Source organism: Leptonychotes weddellii, chromosome 9 (assembly GCF_054177405.1).
Source record: "Leptonychotes weddellii isolate Sample4059 chromosome 9, ASM5417740v2, whole genome shotgun sequence".
NCBI classification, from domain to species: Eukaryota; Metazoa; Chordata; class Mammalia; order Carnivora; family Phocidae; genus Leptonychotes; species Leptonychotes weddellii.
In genome coordinates this window covers 42346493-42365763 of record NC_138377.1, presented here as the reverse complement: position 1 = coordinate 42365763, position 19271 = coordinate 42346493, and the positions used below count along the sequence as shown (strand labels likewise).

Here is a 19271-nt window from a genome sequence, read left to right as displayed (position 1 = left end):
TTGTGTATGTGTGTGTGTTATATGTAAACATCAGGAGATAGAGTTTTAAGTTAAATAGATTTATAAGTTTCCATTTACATTTCTTTTAAAGTAAGGTTTATATCAAATTCATACGGAGGAAAACTGACATAGCAAAATTACCAGCCTTTTTTTTTTTTTTTTTTTTTTTTAGAGAGTCAACCATTTTGCCTAAATCAGGACTCTGAATTCTAGGCTCAATACTTTCATTGGAAAATGGTCCCTCCCATTGAGAGCTTACTCAGAATGGTGCTTTGTGAAGCAAAGAATCTAAGATAAGATGATAAACTAAGCCACACCCATGGCCTTTGTCTCCAGTAAGAAAATGGTCTTCCCTAAGCCCTATGGCACTGTTCCAGTTATAAACAATGACACTACATAGAGGATCTTAAGTAATATGTATTGAATAAATGAATGGAAGCAGTCCACAGTTTTTCCAAATGTCTGGACTCTTTCATGTTTGCATTTTCAAGATTTATTTATTAGAGAGCACGTGTGCATGCGTGCCTGCAGGGGGGAGGGGCAGAGGGATAGGGAGAAAGAATCCCAGGCCGACTGCGCTGAGCAGGAGCCTGACCTGTGGCTCCAGCTTGCAACCCATGAGTTCATGACCTGAGCCGAAAGCAAGAGTGGGATGCTCAACTGACTGCACCAACCGGGCGCCCCCATGTTTGCATTTTAAAATGTCTTTATTTTGGACATTGGTTTAAAAACATCTTGGTACTAAAACTTATATTTATTCTTTCATAACACTTTACATGTGACTGACCGTGTACTCACAGATTTAGGCTATTTTATTTGATATTTTTTACTGCTGATTTTATTTCACTTGATTGTTTCATTTGGGTCTCTAAAACTACATTATGAAATATCTTGATTATTTAAATTAGGGAGAGATTAATTATCTCCAGTGTACAAACTCAAATTAATTTCATTATTAACCCAAGTTTTAAATTGATTAATCTTGGAGTGGTTAAGGAACCAAGTGGGGTTTTTTTTCATCCTTAAGGAAAAGGGCATATTTGATTTGATGAATCTCTCTCCATCACAGCAGTTATGCTAATAGGAGCAAGAAATTTGCAAGAAAACTTTGAATAGCTTTTATAAACCACCCAGAAGCCCGTGTGTCTGGGGCTTCTGGGAGAACAATCTGTGAGTCATTTTAAAAAACAAACACACTCATAATCACAGTGCATGTTGTTACCATGGTAATTAGGCCTGTCGAGTTGGCTTGCTTATGTTCCTGTCAAGAGAAGAGGGGGAGAAAAACCGAGAATTCAGAGCTTGGACTATCAGCTTCTATTTGCCTATTTCAAGAGAGAGTTTAGGGGGTTCTTGAAAACGTACTGGCATAGTCATCCTAAGAGGGAAGTGAGGAAACTCTGGCATCCTGCCTTTGTTATTGAATATAAGTTAGCCATATTAGTGTCGGGTGTTGTGATTCACAGGAGAGAAAAGGACCATTTGGCATTCTCTCGGGGAGAAGGAGGGGAAATAGGTCCTTTATCTGATGTATAATTACATGGAAGTCTCTAGAGTCTACCTGGGGAAGTGTCTTGTGTGCAGGTGCACAGCGCTTTAATGATCTTCTAAAAGGCACCAGATACCACTGGCAAAATGTTATTGCAGATTAAGGGATCTGCATTATAAAGTGCATTATTCTAATATGGGTAGAGACTGGTTTCAGTGAGGCCATTGTTTCAGAGCTGATCCCCAAGTAGATGAGATATCTTTTCTCTATTTTATGGAGTAGATATGACTCTTTTATCTTGGACAGTCATCTTATAATACAGGCCATGGGCCACAGAGATTAGGGAGGTTATGTGAGCTCTTACAAATCTGTCGCCATTCCAGAGGAAAGTAAAATCAAAATATGATGTTTGTTTGATGGACTGTCAACAGAGTTATTGGGCCAGTGGTTACAGTAGGAGTGAGTCATTATGATTCTATCTGAGGAACAAACAACACCCTTAAATTAAAGGTATGAGTTAGTGCATATAAAGCTGTTTTTTTAAGACTGTTTCTAAGTTTACTTTAAGAGGTCTAGAGATCTCGGAGTCTGAACGGTATCCTCTTAACTGGAGAATTATAATATGTTGACCAGAGTTTTATTTTATTTTTTTAGAGTATTCCTCAAGCAGATATTAAAGCAGATTTTATTTAAAGCTAAAGAACTTTTCTGTATTAAAACTATTTTTCAGAATGCTTGAAATAAAGTGCCGTGAAGTGTGATGAAAAGGTCATACAGGGGCGCCTGGGTGGCTCAGTCGTTAAGCGTCTGCCTTCAGCTCAGGTTATGATCTCAGGGTCCTGGGATCGAGCCCTGCATTGGGCTCCCTGCTCCGCGGGAAGCCTGCTTCTCTCTCTCCCATTCCCCCTGCTTGTGTTCCCTCTCTCGCTGTGTCTCTCTCTGTCAAATAAATAAATAAATAAAATCTTTAAAAAAAAAAAAAAAGGGTCATACAAACTCAGGGAGTTGGTGTGTGATTTATGCCCTTGAGAAGATATAATAACTACTTCTTGAAACTGTAGATTTCATTTTTTCTCTCATATATGAACAGAAGGCACATGTTGCTTGAGCTCTATTCTGTGCTATCTTAATTTTCTTAAAATTACTAAACCATGCTTAAATTTTTTTTTTTTCTGGTAAAGTAATTCATGGTGATTATTGAAAATTTGGGAAAAAAAATGTGAAGAAATGACCCCTTCTATTAATTAGGTTGTTGGTTGAACCGCATGTAACAGAGGCTTGATTTCACAGTGGGGCGATAGAAGTTCTTTCTCTTTCACATAATAACCCAGAGGTGGGTGGTCCAGGGGTGAAAAGGTAGCCCTGCTCCACAAGATCATCGAGAGACCTAGGCTTTTTCTATCACGTTCGTCCATCACTCAAGCCTGTTTCTCTTGCTTTTGATCTAAAGTAGCTTGCCCTAAGGATCCCACTTATGACCAGCAGGAAGGGAGAATGTTGGAAAGGAGAGGGCATGTGTATTTTTCCTCATCATTTAAGGTTTTTATATGCATCATTTCAAAGTTCCATCATGTAGAGTTTTTGTTTACTTAATAAATTATATTACTGATATTTAGGCTATTTCTAACACCTTGGTGATAATTCTTTGTCTACATTTTGGATTTTTTTTTTTTTTTAATAAAGTCAAGGAGTGTTATCACTAAGACAATGGTTGAGAACATATTTGAGGATCTTGATGAGTAGTGCCAAACTATTTCCCTGAGAGGCTGTTAGCACCGGTAATGTGCTAGAGTGCTAGGCACCGAGCACCCTCAGACGGGCTTCTTCTGCAAGTCCCACTAATCATTGTCATCCCTAGGGTTCATTCTCTGAAAACAGGTTGTGTTTGGCCCTTGGCTTTTTTTTTTTTTATTTCTTTGCTGTCATTAATCATGAGATAATGCTTTCCTAATAACTTTGGCTCATTTAAAAGCATATGATCCCTTCTAGTCATCTGGGAATATAATTGGTTGGGCTGAGGCTCTAGCACACCCACCAGTCTGAAGTGTCTTTATAGACACAGATGTTCATTCGGTCCTAGGACCCACTGTGAACTTGACATCCTCTGAAGTCCCTGTGTCCAGGGGTGTCAGCGTCTCTGCTGCTAAACAGCCCACAGAAACATTAGATACTAAAGATGCTTTTATCATTCCTAAATTGTCCAAATCTACCCTCTGTAAGGGCTAGATACACACAAGTGGAAATCCAGCTCTGTTCATAACTCCTGGAGCAAGAATGTGTTCTGCCTCTGCCCCTTTGGTCCTGTTGGGAGCAAACCGGGTTAGGTCAGGAGGGAAAAAACTTCTTCCTAGTCATCTCATTTAATCATTTCTGTCACCAAGAACTCTGCTTCCCTTAGGTTCCCAAGCCCACTTTATGTTTCATGTTTTCTTGAAGGCCAGGGAAGTTCACAAAGGGATTCTTATTTTCACATCTGCTTCTTAAAAGAAAAAGTGTTAACAGAATGTTTGTTCTTGGCTCAGAAATGTAAACCTGTGAGACCCTCCGCGCTTAGGGCTCTTCAGCCATTACCACCAAACCCTATTTACAGAAACACTCATTTGCTTAATTCAGCTCTTATGTATCATGTTATTTTTCCTTTTTATAAACAACAACAACAACAACATTCATTTTCCTCTCTGCTTTCTCAACAGCCCAGATCTGCCAGTGAGCCTCAGGCTTTGGGAACTGAAGAGGTAAGAATTAAGGAATATTTTCTCCTCCCAGGAGCTTCTTGAATCTAACCAGAACTTGAAGCAGAAAAGATTATCTTAACTGATCCTGTAGACGAATGCATTTAACATGTGATGCTTATCCATAAGAAATATGCATAGAGGCTTTAGCAAAATTAACAGGACTTCAGGATTTAAGAAAAAAGCAGTTATCCTTGAAGATAAAGTCTGATTTCTCACCCAGATTTTCCCATTTCCTTCTAAAAACCTGAGCTGGAGAGCCTTGAGGTCACAACCTGACAATGTATTCCTCTGGCACCAAACAGGATTAATCGGTTGTAGCTATTGCAGAAATACCCTGTGCAAGACAGACATTAGATCAGAGAAGGGTAAGCCCTGTTCTTAACAGATTGGTTATAGACATTGTAAGGGCTTTCCCAGCAGCAACAAACAATAATAACAAAAGGTCAATCTAATGCTGTAGGGGTTTCTTCTTAAAGAAGCTAACTTGGCTTTTGAAAGTAGCTAAACCCATTTGAATCTGGTTGTAAACTTGAAAGGTCATCATATTGCTGAGACAGGTGATAATGTGTTTGCCCTCCCCGATCTACAGTCAGCAACGTGGATTTTTTTCCCCCTATTTTAAAATTTAACCTCATTAGGAAAAATTTCAAGCTTTTTCCAAAATAGAGTTATATAATAGACTTCCATATCCCCATCACTCAATTTCCACAACTATCAACTCATGGCCAATATTTTTCATTTATTCCACCACCTATTTCTCTTCTTTCCCCATTGGATTATATGTCAGTGATTTGAATTTGGTTGTTGGATTTTTAATTGTTTATTTACATAACTATTTAGTGGTCATAGAAAAGTGCTAATAAAAAATACTACCTACCGGGCGCCTGGGTGGCTCAGTTGGTTGAGCGACTGCCTTCGGCTCAGGTCATGATCCTGGAGTCCCGGGATCGAGTCCCGCATCGGGCTCCCTGCTCGGCAGGGAGTCTGCTTCTGCCTCTGACCCTCCCCCCCTCTCATGTGCTCTCTCTCTCTCATTCTCTCTGTCTCAAATAAATAAATAAAATCTTTAAAAAAAAAAAATACTACCTACCTATAACCTGATTTAGTTTACTGGAGCTAGTCTTTCATCCATGTATTTATTCAGCAAATATTTAGTATTTGCTAGTATTAGAAACTTAGAGTCTCTGGTATAGAGGGGCGCCTGTGTGGCTTTGTCGGTTGAGTGTCCAACTCTTGGTGTCTGCTCAGGTTATGGTCTCATGGGTTGAGAGATCGAGCCCTGCGTCAGGCTCCGCACTTAGTGTGGGGAGTCTGCTTGAAGATTCTCTCCGTTTGCCTCTCCCCCATTCTCTCTCTCTCTCAGGTAAATAAAGAAATTTAAAAAAAAGAAAGAATCTCTGGTCTAGAGCTTTAAGAAGAAAGGCCTATGTGAGTATGCTTTTAAGACCATATATAGCTACCTCATATTGAGGTTCTTTTGGATTTAAGTACTTAACATCTTACAACTGAGTACAGAGCCATCCCTGCATTCTACCAAATACAGTAGTCCCCCCTTATTTGTGGGGGATATGTTCCAAGACTCCCAGTGGATGCCTGAAACTGCAGTAGTACTGAGCCCTATGTATATTGTGCTTTTACATATATATATACATATATATACACACACACAGATATATATTTATACACATACATACACACACATATGATAAAGTTTAATTATAAATTAGGCACAATAAGAGATGAACAACAATAGAACATTTATAACAATATACTGTAAAAAAAAAAGTTATGTGACTATGGTCTTTCTCTCAAAATACCTTATTGTACTGTACTCACCCTTCTTGTGATGACACGTGATGATAAAATGCCTACATGTGAGAGGAAAGGAGGTGAATGACAGAGGCATTGTGATGAAGCATTAGGCAGAGGATCACCTGTTTCCTCACAGTTGACCAAGAGCCACTGAAACTGCAGAAAGCAAAACCATGGATAAGTGGGGACTACTATATTGCTCATAATGAAGACTGTCTTAGAAGTATTTGATATTCTGTGTCTGATGTTTATGTTGATTTCTTTCATGCTAATGAGTGGACTTAAATGTTTCAAATCAATCCAGGCAGAGTTTCTCAGTGGGAGTTGCTGGCAGGTTGGATGGGACAATTCTTCATTGAACTCTTTGGTATTCCTGTTCTTGGCTCACAAAAGGCCAGTGGCATCTTCCAGTCATTGTGATATCCAGAGCACCCTAAGTAGACATTGAGAACTACTGTGTCTTTGTGCACAATTTTAGAGGGCTTGTCATTTTCCATTCTCAAAAGCATTTTTGCTTCATGCAAAATTACTGATTTCAGTTATGCTCAGTGGTTCCTTATATCAGTGGTCATGTGCTAACAAACTGAAGAAAGAAACGAAACTAAGTAGACATGTAAAGAAAAATGGCGTTTTGCGCTACTAGAGGGATTTTGAGCAAATTTTCTCCAGTACCAAATATGTTTTTTTTAAGTCTATGTAGAGAAGCAAATTAAACACTGGGTAAGAAATGGTCAAATATTAGGGTTTGGAGCAAAATACTACCAAAGCATCAGGCAAACTGAAAAGCAGCAGTGTCAATGAAGGATATATTCATTTCCTGTTTGCTGCCGTAACAAATTATCACAAACTTAGTGGCTCAAAGCAATAAAAATTACAGTTCTGCAGGTTTGGTTCTGTGGGGATTTCACTGGGCTAAAAGCAAAGTATCAACAGAGCTGCCTTTCCTTCTGGAGGCCCTAGGAGAGAATTCTAGAGTCTACCTTTCTCTATCTTCAAAGCCAACAGCATTGCATCTCTGTATGTCTTCTACTCTATCTACATCTCTTAACTCTGAAATCTTCTTTGATTTTAAGGCCCCACGTGGTAAGATTTGGCCCACTTGAATAATCCAGGATACTCTCCCCATCTGAAAGTCCTTAATTCAATGTCCCTATTCCCTTGTAAAGGTTATATATTCACCGGCTCCAGAGATTAGGACAGGGACTTATTTGGGGGCTATTATTCTGTCTGCTACAAAGTGAAAGAGATTAGTTATTCAGAAAAGCAGAAAGACCTCAGGTAGCAGAGGTAGGAGTATCTAACATTTCATCATGTAGGGTTGAGCAGGGTTAGGGTTTCCAGATTGCTGAAGCAAGTTCTTTTTTTTTTTTATGTTTTATTTATTTATTCATGATAGTCAGAGAGAGAGAGAGAGAGAGGCAGAGGCAGAGGGAGAAGCAGGCTCCCCACTGAGCAGGGAGCCCGATGCGGGGCTCGATCCCAGGACACTGGGATCATGACCTGAGCTGAAGGCAGACGCTTAACCATCTGAGCCACTCAGGCGCCCCTGCTGAAGCAAGTTCTTGTCTGGACTCTGCAAATCCTGTTTTGTAGATATAGCCCCTGAAGTCTTTTGCTTTTCTTGGAGTATTTGGCATTGGATCCGGTGGGCAGGTTGAAGTCCCACAGCTCCTTTCTTGGCCAGACATTTTGGTACTATGGGTGTGGCCTCTAGAGAGCATGCTGCTTTTGGAGTTTCTCTAACTCTGGGGTGTTTGCCCATAACGTACAGGTTCCAAGGTCTTTGAATAGTACCAAAGAAATTGAAGATTTTTATTTATTTTTATTTTTTTTTTTTTTTAAGATTTTATTTATTTATTTGACAGAGGGAGAGACAGCGAGAGAGGGAACACAAGCAGGGGGAGTGGGAGAGGGAGAAGCAGGCTTCCCGCTGAGCAGGGAGCCTGATGCGGGGCTCGATCCCAGGACCCTGGGATCATGACCTGAGCCGAAGGCAGACGCTTAACGACTGAGCCACCCAGGTGCCCCGAAATTGAAGATTTTTATTTTATGCTCTTATTTCTGCCTGTCATATTATGTTATATTTATTAGGCTCTAAAATATGGAAATTGGAGGAAAAAATAACATAATATTTTAGAACCTCACTCTAGTGGTATTTATTATAGCTAATTTCAAAGGATGGTTTAATTTCCATCATATACCGGGTAGGTCATCCCCACAAAGTAAGAAACCATTTCTTGCCTCGTGAGTGAAATAGACCACTGGGTTGTTTTTTTTTTGAAAATCATCTCTGGAGTAGAATGAGCTGGAAATTTTCATTGGAGATTTTAATTTTTTTCAGCTATTTTTTTTAGCAAGTCTCCTCTCTATCCACCTCTAGACATTCCAACAATGCAGATCCGAAGACCAAACCTAGGACTAGCAATAGGGTAAAAAACCATCCTGATTTGTCCAAGACTGGGGGTTTCCTGGGACACAGGACTTTTGGTGCTAAAACTGGGCCAGTCCTGGGCAAATCGGGATGGGTGGCCACCCCCACCAGATGTCTAACAAATGGCTGCAGTGGAAAGTAGCTGTCATGTCCATGAATTGTTAAAATAGAAAATTTTTTTTTAAAGATTTTGGTTTTGGGGTGCCTGACTGGCTCAGTCAGAAGAGCATGCGACTCTTGATCTCAGTGTTGTGAGTTTGAGCCCCACCTTAGGTGTAGAGTTACTTTAAAAAAATTAAAATAAGTAAGTAAATAAAGATTTTAAAGTAATCTATACACACATTGTGGGGCTCGAACTTACAATCCTGAGATCAAGAGTAACTCACTCCACTGACTGAGCCAGCCAGGTGCCCCAAAATAGAAATTTTGATTGAACTAGGTAATGACAACAACCCCCAGGATTTGGGTTGAAGACAGCAGTGACTCCAACTCTTGGAAAATCTGTATCCACATATACATGTTTGCCCAAACCAACTTAAAAAAAAAAAAAACAAAAAAACCAAAAAAACCCAAACCCTCAGATTCAGCACTAAGAAGAACCTGACATTTAGGAAGTGTTACATTTCATGCCCTACCCTTTCAGTTCTCCGCACCCTCCTACAGGATGCCTTCCATGAACACATCTTTAATAACTTTGTCACTGAAGTGACCACAGTACCTCACTGCATCTTTTTCAGCATGTCAGCATGTATGGAAATTATAAAACCCGTTTGCCAAAGCAGCACAGGACTCTCTTAGTTTGAATCCTGTCTTTTTGTACGACAAAATTGACCTTTCCCCACCTAAGAGGCAGCATAGACTGTCCCAAAAGAGATAAGTATTAGGAAGATGATCTTGAAAGCCTAAGGGGAAGGGATTGGAGTGGATCCTGTCTTGGTGTCTTATTCAGCTCAAGAACTTGGTGCTTCCTGAACCTCCAGCTGTAGAGAGAGAGCTACTTGCCCAGATCTAAGTAGCTGCGTCTGGGTAAAGACTCTTGCTCAGTCCTTCCTCCCTGCTTCCATCATACATTGCCCTGTGTTAGCCTCAGCAAGCCAGACCAGGAAAACTGGAATACTGAAGGTCCTAGGGTCTCATTTTTTACATTTCTGTGACCTTTATTTGGATATTTTTGTTCTTTAAGCCACTGGGACAAAGAGGACTGCAAGAACAGTAAATTAGCTTCCCCAGAACAGACTTTTGACTTTCAACACTCTTTTTTTTTTTGGAATGTATTTTAGTGTTCCCTATCTTCCAAACTGCCCTAGTTGGTGGGTACAAGGAATTCTTCTTCAATAACTAGTCCCCACCCCCCCCGCTTTTTTTTTTTTTTCCAAAATAGATTGAGCACTCTTAGTCATGGAGGGTAGGGTCTGGTTTTCTGACAAGAATAGGTCTTGGATAGAACTGTGACTTATTTTGATAGCTTCTTCAATCCCTTTTTTGGGTTCTTTCCTTCTAGGACAAACAATCCTGATTTCATTTTGTTAGGACTAGCATCATTTCAGCTTTAGACCTCTGCTATTTTTTTGTGAATCAAACAAGTTCCAGAAGAAATGAAAGCATACTAAATCATTATGCTGTCATTTAAACCCAGAGTCTTTTATTCTTTGCCAGAGAGAAATTAGAGAGTAAATGTAAATAAGAGGTCCAAATGACTATTCTGGGTACAGGGTTCGTTTGAGGGTAATAGAAATGCCTTGGAACTAGAGAGAGGTGATGGCCGTACAACACTGTGGATGTACTAAGTGCTGTTGAATTGTACACTTTAAAATGGTTAATGATTAATTTTCTGTTATGTGAATTTTACCTAAAACAAAACAAAACTGATTGGATTTCAAGTGGAAAAAGAAAAAAACTGCTTCTCCCTCTCTTTAAATTCTGTAAGAAGTCTTAGCCATTATAATGCACTCATGTTAAGTTTCTAGACCAAAATTGTTGCTCTATCCTGTCCCATTACTCAGAGAAGATATTTAGATATAAAAGTGTCTGCAAGGCAGAACTGATGAGGAAACACTCCAGGGGGTGAAGGAGGGACATCTGAGAGTTAAGACACTAGTTGTTTATTAAGATGTATAGGTTTTGTTACTAGATTATAGACTGGCCTATACTTGGCAAAGCTGATTACAATAGAAATTTATTTTTTAAGTTGAACCATTTAAAACCCTGGACAATCTTCTGTCTTTCATGGGATAGACGTTGTATCAGCTAGGTTGGACAGTTTTTTAATATCCTGTAGTTGCAGACTGCAATTGGATATGATAAAATGGAAAGAGTCCAGATGTGATAACTTTAATGAAATGTGAGCAAGGTAACAAATTTCAGATACCGAAATGCCTTTTATTAAAATATCTCCCTTGACATCCCCAGGGGCTGTCATGTGATCAAAATCTGATGGGGACTTTTTTTAAGGGATGCTTACATAAGGGCTCACACAATCCTTGGTTTAATTATGAAGCTCTAAGGTTTTTTAATTCCTTCTAGATTTAGAGGCAACCATTTTGACCTTTCTACAGAGATGTAACTAGGCAACCAGTAACCACACTTAGCCAGGGCATAGCATCCAAACTTCATAGCCATTGCATCATTTAAAAAAAATACCATTTAAATCTGCCTTTTAGCTCTGGCATATGCTGCCATGTAATCTTTAATTTCTTAGAAAATATCATGCAAACCCCCAACTGTAAAATGGAATGGTTCCTAGAAGCCCAGCATCCTCCGAAGTTAGTAGGGAAGTGTGCCTATAAGAACAGCAGTAACGGGCGCCTGGGTGGCTCAGTTGGTTAAGCGACTGCCTTCGGCTCAGGTCATGATCCTGGAGTCCCTGGATCGAGTCCCGCATCGGGCTCCCTGCTCGGCAGGGAGTCTGCTTCTCCCTCTGACCCTCCCCCCTCTCATGTGCTCTCTCTCATTCTCTCTCTCTCAGATAAATAAATAAAATCTTTAAAAAAAAAAAATAAAAAAAAAAAAGAACAGCAGTAACAGAGTTGAGAGATAGCTGCATGCACTGTGCTTTATAGTTGGGAATTAAGAAGGTAGCTTTCATGTTTGGTGTGTGAAGGTGTAAGAGCTTAAAATCATATCCTCAGCGGGTAGCAGTGAACATTCCTCATGATACGATTAATGGAAAACATGCACAGTCACAGAGATGAAAACTGGCTTTTATTCTAGTGAAGTTGATTTTACTTTGCTGAAAGGGTGGTAACTAGAAATACCTAGTTTGATCAATAAACAAGAACTTACTGAAAGCTTTTTATGCATCAGACACTCTACGAGGTATATACTATATTCCTTTCCTGTGATACCCATGCTTTTAATTTAATTAGTTTTTGTATTATGAAAGGAATAGATGTGTAAGATTTTTAAAATTCAAGCAGTCGAGACAGACATAAATGAAAAATAAAAGTTTCTTTCCAAACACTAATTTCTAGCCCCACTCCCTGGAGGAGCACTGTTTTTTGTTTTTTTTTTTTAAGATTTTATTTATTTATTTGACAGAGACAGAGATAGCAAGAGCAGGAGCACAAACAGTGGGAGTGGGAGAGCAGGCTTCCCGCCGAGCAGGCAGCCTGATGTGGGACTCGATCCCAGGACCCTGGTATCATGACCTGAGCCAAAGGCAGCCGCTTAACCGACTGAGCCACCCAGGTGTCCCTGGAGGAGCACTGTTAATAGTTTCTTGTGCATCTTCCAGAAATGTTGATCTTTTGGTTAATCTGTATTGAAAAGGTGAACATGATAAGTGCCACTAAACCATCTGTTAGTAATGCTCTTCTGGACTACATCTTTTAATTTGGAGATGCTACTTGAACTTCTTTTTGAGCTGTGCCTTTTGAAAACTGAAAAAATGTCAGCACCAAAGTGATGCCAATAGAGCATAGTGGGAGGGAGGACCACACTGAAGAATGTCACTGTGTAATTTTAGCCTCCCTCAAATTTACATTTACAACTTAAGTAATAAACCTTAAGGGAGTTCTTTATAATTTTCAAAGTCATCTGGAGTACATTATCTCCCTGGATCCTGTTGATGACCCTGTGACGCAGGAATTATTTATTTTACGAAGGAGGGAGCTGTGGTTCTCAGAGGTTAAGTATGTTGCCCACGAGCACAGCTGATGAGGGACAGGATCAAGACTTGAACCTGAGTCTATTCCAAGTTATATTCTTGAGCCAGACTACACCGATAACTGTGAGGAACAGAGAGGCCCGTGACACCTTGGTGGCTCCTGCATGACGGGGCTGTGCTGTAAAGCAAGTGGACGCTGAGGTTGCCCTCAGAAGATCTGGTTATGAAGCCATTCTGATCCGGCCTCGGGGCAATTTATATAATGCCCAGTACATACAAATTAGGGTGGCTGGCGCTCTCCTCGTAGTTTCCTCACTGGCTCTGTCTATTCCTGTTTTGTTTGTTTGTTTGGGTAATACTGGCCTCAAGGGTGGGGATTTGACCCAAGCTGGGGAAGCCACAGTATTTCATCCCCAGACCACAGGAGACGGATCAAAGGGTGGACATGTGACCGAGCGGGGGCCAGTAGGTTCTTCCTCTGGAATATTCCAACCCAAGTTGAGGATGAGGTCCCATCCTTTCTCATCTCAAGGCAGTAAGAGTCACATAAGGCAGTGTTTCAGTCTGCTGAGAGAATGAAGTCTGATGCACAGAAGGGAAGCAAACGAGAGAGACAGATAATGGGAAAGGAGAGAGCTCACTAACAATCGGAGACCATGAATTCAGTTGATGTGAGTCAATACATTTCCATTTCCATTTTTTACTTAAGCTAGTTCAAGTTGCTACAAGTTGCTTCACGTTCTGAATGATATCTCCAGGTCTGTTTTCTTATCTGTAAAATGGGGGTTATGATACTTGCGCTGACTATATCGGAACTGCTGTAAAGATTACTTGAGATAATGAATTGGAAAACACTCTGTAAATTGTAAAATTCTGCACAAATGCAAAGTGGTATTATTCATTGATATGTTGCATTGACTTAGGAAAAATCAAAAGCATGAATTTACCACTCATTTGGAAAATAAGAAGTGAGAACTTTGTGAGAGCCATCTGGTGTTATGCAAAATTAAATGGAAGCTGCCAGAGTCCTCCAGATTTTTTTTTTTTTTAATCTTCTTTCAAATACTCTTTGAGTTCTTATAGGCACTCATGATGAATATAATAAGAATAGAGCTTACCTTGCTGGCTCAAGTTAGTTCAAGCAGTTTCTCTTTTCGATATGTGGCTGTAATCAGGGGCAGAAACACCCACCCACACATGCATGCACACACATACTCAAACCAAACAAAAATAAAGCACCATATTAATATTTCAACATTTTAGCTTTTTTACTTAAGAGATTTGTGCTACATGACATTTTGCCTTCATTAGAGAAAAATCATCAAAGAAAATCAGCCTTAAAGTAGTTATGTAGTTATTCTAGTTATAGAATTTTCTTCATTTGGGAATAATAGAGTTGGGTTAATTCTGGAGACAGGAGGTTAGTTGTTTTGGGCTTAGATGAGATCAGATCCATCTTTTTCCTTAATGGACTTATATCTTTGATATAAGCTCTCAGTAATCAAAATCTGTTCGAGATTATAATTTATGTCTGACACAGGAAGCATCACTTCATTTTTATAGCATTTTTTACTATATATGATAATACCTCTCAATGAAGGAAAACAGATGGTACCTCTGAAATCTGCTCTCTTTCTTAGATTTGCCATTTAGGCAGTTTTTATTGTAGCAAACATCTCTTTCTTCATATTGATGGTTAGACTTCCCCAGAAGTGGTTTAAAGTCTCAATCTAAGTAATATATGCAGAAATGTGGAAGGCACCATGGAAATATGATTTGTAAGCATGAAGAAGGATGATATAGCAACCTGAAAATGTTTTACATCTCTCTCATTTTAAAATCCAAGAAATGCATCCGCCACCTTTACTGTGCTCGTAAATCTTGTGAATGTGTCTTTGCCAGTGCAAAAAGTTTGAATCAGTGGTGTTTGAGCTCTCCATTCCACACCTCACCTAGCCATTGTTTATTTTTGTCTGGGCTTGATATCAACCCCACGAATGTCAGTGTTTTCATATAAATCAAGGACTTGGAGTAAGTTCATTTTCTGAATAAGGCATACTCTTAGCCCTCAGAAAACGTCCACTGTACTGGAAACAATTGGCATCCTCAAACTGGTTAATTTTAGGAGAGCTTAATAAAGAGCATATTTATGAGGACATGGGCAGAGTATAGGGGAAGTGCACTTCTCTGGGGCTCCTTTACTATGTAAGGGACCCAAGGGACGAGGGCTGGGAGGAGAGGCCTCCGGAGAGAAGCTATAGCCTCCAGGAAAGGGGTGGAGCCAGATTATAATGACCCTGGAGGTAGGGAATCCCAGGAAACCTATACACTGAAATGATCCTTTCTCCCTCTGAAGTGCTTGTGTTCCCCATTGGCCAAACCCGCTGGAAGACAAAGAACAAGGAAGTCCGCTGCTGAGTTCATACAGTTTAGTTTCCTAGGGCATAGAGCTTGGTGGAATGGGAGGGAGAATGGGTCTGAAGGGGCAAATGAAGATATCTAGCATAGTGGACCTTCCTTATGAAAGTCTTGCATGAAAGAAATGGCATTCCTTCCTCCCCCAAATTTCGCTATCTTACAAAAACAAATGTTTTAACCACCTTACATTTTTTTAATTAATTTTACTTAATCCGGGTTATAGCCCATGATCAAATGGACCCAAGCACAATGGTAGCATTTGGACAAAGTTCAGCTGTGTATGTGGTAAGATGATCAGGAGGCTGTACAGAGGTGAGGGAGCCGCTCTGGTGCTTGTCCCATACAGAGAGGGGACGGCAACCTCAACCTATAGCTCAAGTTTAGTGCTAGGGGTGGCCAAACGTAGATAGACACCTCAGAGCAACTTGAATAGTCCACATTCTTGGACCTCCCATATTCAAAAGAGGGACCTATCATCCCAATGAAGTATAATGCTCAGCTAGTGAGTTGAATGGCCAGTTTTGTTTTGTCCAGCTTGCTTTTAATCTCAGATGAATTATTTTCACTTCTTTGACCCAGGGACCAGGATTACTTGCCTTGATCTAGTCCAGATTAACTGCTCTGATCCACTGAAAATGAATAAATCAACTGACTCAGACAAATCCCCATAATTGGAGAGGTATTTGTGGCAGCATACCGTGATAGGCACAAGAAAACAAATTTGGAATACCACAGTAAAGCATGAACCTCTTCTCTAGGCCAGAAAATTCCCTGACTGGGGAAATGCTGGGACTCAGGGATTCCAGAAAGAAGAGTTGAGTCTGTAATAGGGACAGTGAGTGGCAGTGTGGTATAGAGAAAAGAAGGTGGGTTTGTGTGTTAAGATTTAGAGATCTCGGGCGCCTGGGTGGCTCAGTCGGTTAAGCGACTGCCTTCGGCTCAGGTCATGATCCTGGAGTCCCGGGATCGAGTCCCGCATCGGGCTCCCTGCTCGGCAGGGAGTCTGCTTCTCCCTCTGACCCTCCTCCCTCTCATGCTCTCTGTCTCTCATTCTCTCTGTCTCAAATAAATGAATAAAATCTTAAAAAAAAAAAAAAAAAAAGATTTAGAGATCTCAGTTTAATATTGATGGCGGCCACCTTGGCAAATTATTGAACTTTCAATCTCAAGTTTCTTTATGTATAAAATAAGAATAATTTGACTTGTTACAAAATTAAAAGCCATATATGCAAAACAAAGGCAGTGTTTTCACACAGTAGTCATTCAAATACTTTTTTGGGGGTATACTCACTTTTTAAAAAAGTTTCTTAATAGTTTTATTGAGGTATAATTGACATACAGTAAATGATACATAATTAAAGTTGATGAGTTTTAACTGAATACACCCATGAATCCATCACCATAATCAAGATAATGAGCATTTCCATCCCAGAGTTTCCTCATACCCGGTAACTATCTTTCCTTCCCATCCCCATCTTCAGGCAGTCACTGATCTGCCTTCTGTCACTCTAGAAGAGTTTACATTTTCTAGCATTTTACATAAATGCACTCATATTATGAGTTTTTTCTAGCTTTTTTTGCTCAGCATATTTGCAGGAGACACATCCAAGTTGTAAGGATCAGTAGCTTGTTTCTATTATTATGGAGTAGTATTCTGTTGGATTGGTGTGCCACAGTTTGCTCACTGATTGGAGGATATGTTTTGTTTCCTTTTCCCTTCTTCTTTCTTCATTAATAGTGTAAGAAAAAATTTTCACATATTCCATGTTACCACAGTTGACATTTCCATTGATATCCTCTGGGAGTAGGGTGGCTTACAACAATTGGGTATAAATGCAGATATAACAGTAATTGTGTTTATTAATCCCTGGCTTAGGTTGATTCTGAACTGAAGCTCAGTTCCTTCTGCTTCCTTGGCTTTCTTTTGCTCTTTAAAAGAAATAAGCAACCTGGAGGATACAACCCAAATGTCCATCAACCGATCCCTGGATGAAATTGCGATGTATCTATATGATGCAATATTATTTGCATAAAAAAGAATGAAATACAGATTCATGCTTACAATGTGGATAAACCTTGAAAACATTATGCTAAGTAAAAGGAACCAGACACAACGGGCCAATGTTATATGGTTCCATTTATTGAAATGTCCAGAACAGTCAAATCCTTAGAGACAGAAAGTAGATTAGTGGTTACAGGGGCTGGGGTAGCAGAGGGGGAAATGGGGAGTGACTGCTAATGGAAATGGGTTTTTTTAAGAGGTTGATAAAAATGTTCTGGAATAATAGTGGTGATAGATGCATAACTGAATATTCTAAAAGTTACTGCACTGTACACTTTAAAAGAGTGAATTATATAGTATGTGTATTATATTACAATGAAGCTGTTATTTTAAAAAGCAGTCTGTAAAACTGCTTGGAGATAGCAATTAATTTTCCTTTTTTTTTAATTTGCTAATGGAAAACTTAAGGCTATTTTCCTTATTGATCATGCTGCACCTGCATTTCCAGGTCTTGAGCACCACGTGGAACTTTCTAGCATTAGGACGTAAAAATGTCACATCTGTAGATAAGTCGTATTTTGGAGGTAGTTCAGTATCATATAGTTTTGGTTTACTTGAGATGATAAGGGGCCTATAGCTATGTTGACTTTTTTGTCTTTTCCTTTCCTTTTAAAAATAACATGTATTCAGTTTGTCTAATCACCTTTTCCTCTGGCCTCAGTTAACTAGATGCAGGATATCCTGTCAGTAAAGCATCTTAGCTAAATCAGAGTATTTACCAAACTCCTAACAGCAGTAGACAGAAGAGAGAGTAAAGTCGAAGTCCAAATATTCAAAATAATCCTTGGAAAGGAAAAGAAGCCAGTAGCTTAGAGTTGGTAGTGAGTCAGTCAGAGGTATAACTTATTTCAAGCAGCTGTAGAGGATGGGAAATAAGACAGATTTCCTCCTTTTCTAATTGCCTTCCTTTACCTGGTGAAATACCGCCTTGTTTAGAATACCCTTAGCTGCCCCACTGCTGTGAATCAGGGACCAACACTGTAATGTCTGGATATAGAACTCCATGTGGTCTACTCTCAATAAATCAGTGTTTCCTGGGTACTCGCGATTTGTAGTGGATAAAGGTCATTCTTTTCCTATTCTTTGCAATCTTAATAGCCATGGTTTGAGTGCTGGTGTCATTTTAAATCATAACGGGAATGAAAGGTATGACCCAGGGTGAGAGTAGAACCCATGGAACTCTACTCAGGAATGTTACCTTTGTTTTTTGCTGTAACTTAGCAAATGAAGTTTTCCGAAGGTGACATGTTGTTGATCTTGGATTTTCTGTGATATTTTGTCCAGCTTCTGGTGCACTACAAAAAAATTGCAATAAGAGAAATTTCTGTTTTACCTTGATCCTGGAAGAAGATGGCTCCGGGGATGTCCATTCATTTATGTAGTATATCCCTCCATTCTAGAAATACATATAGGGATATATTATATAAATCCATTCTAGAAATATATATATAGGGATAGATGATATCTATTCATTCTAGAAATATATCCATTCATATATGTATTAAACATCTATAATGCAAAATATGCGGGGAAGATATTCAAATGACTTCTCCAGTAGTAGGACAGGCTTTGTAGGCATAAGCGGATGTTGACCTAGATTCTCTCTCTGTGTGTGTGCCCATGCACGTGTGCATGAGTGAAACATACCATACATCAGAAGAATATGTGCACGTACACACACGCTAAAGACTACTAATAAAACAAGCACACATACATTTCCCCATCTTTTCCCCCCACTAGCTTTATTGATAAGTATCACTTTTAAAGACTCCCATTTTCTTATCGTTGTTCCTTTCCTCCTTTCTCCCCATTCCTAGAAAGCTGTAATCTGGACTTTTTATCATTCTCCAGCTTTTTTTTTTAATTGTTTAATTGTTTAGTGTTGCCGGTTTCTGAAATGGAATCATGTTTTTTCTCTTATTTGGAATTTATTTAATATTACGTTTTGATATTCACACAGGTGGATATGTGCAGTTATACTTCATTTATTTTTTCTTTTTTTTTATTATGTTATGTTAATCACTATACATTACATCATTAGTTTTTGATGTAGTGTTTCATGATTCATTGTTTGCGTATAACACCCAGTGCTCCATGCAGTACGTGCCCTCTTTAATACCAATCACTGGCTAAACCCACCCTCTAGAACCCTCAGTTTGTTTCTCAGAGTCCATAGTCTCTCATGGTTTGTCTCCCCCTCCGATTTCCCCCCCTTCATT

At 39.4% G+C, this 19271-nt stretch overlaps 1 protein-coding gene across 2 annotated transcripts in view; it reads left to right on the top strand.

Annotated features, from left to right (window-relative positions):
* LOC115936741 (guanine nucleotide-binding protein G(I)/G(S)/G(O) subunit gamma-2) overlaps positions 1-19271 on the top strand; it is a 95221-nt gene that overhangs the window by 11530 nt on the left and 64420 nt on the right. For both annotated transcript variants that reach the window (XM_081830520.1, XM_081830519.1), the window contains exon 2: positions 4183-4224. The gene's annotated coding sequence lies outside the window, so the exon portion shown is untranslated. The remainder of the gene's footprint in view (positions 1-4182; positions 4225-19271) is intronic.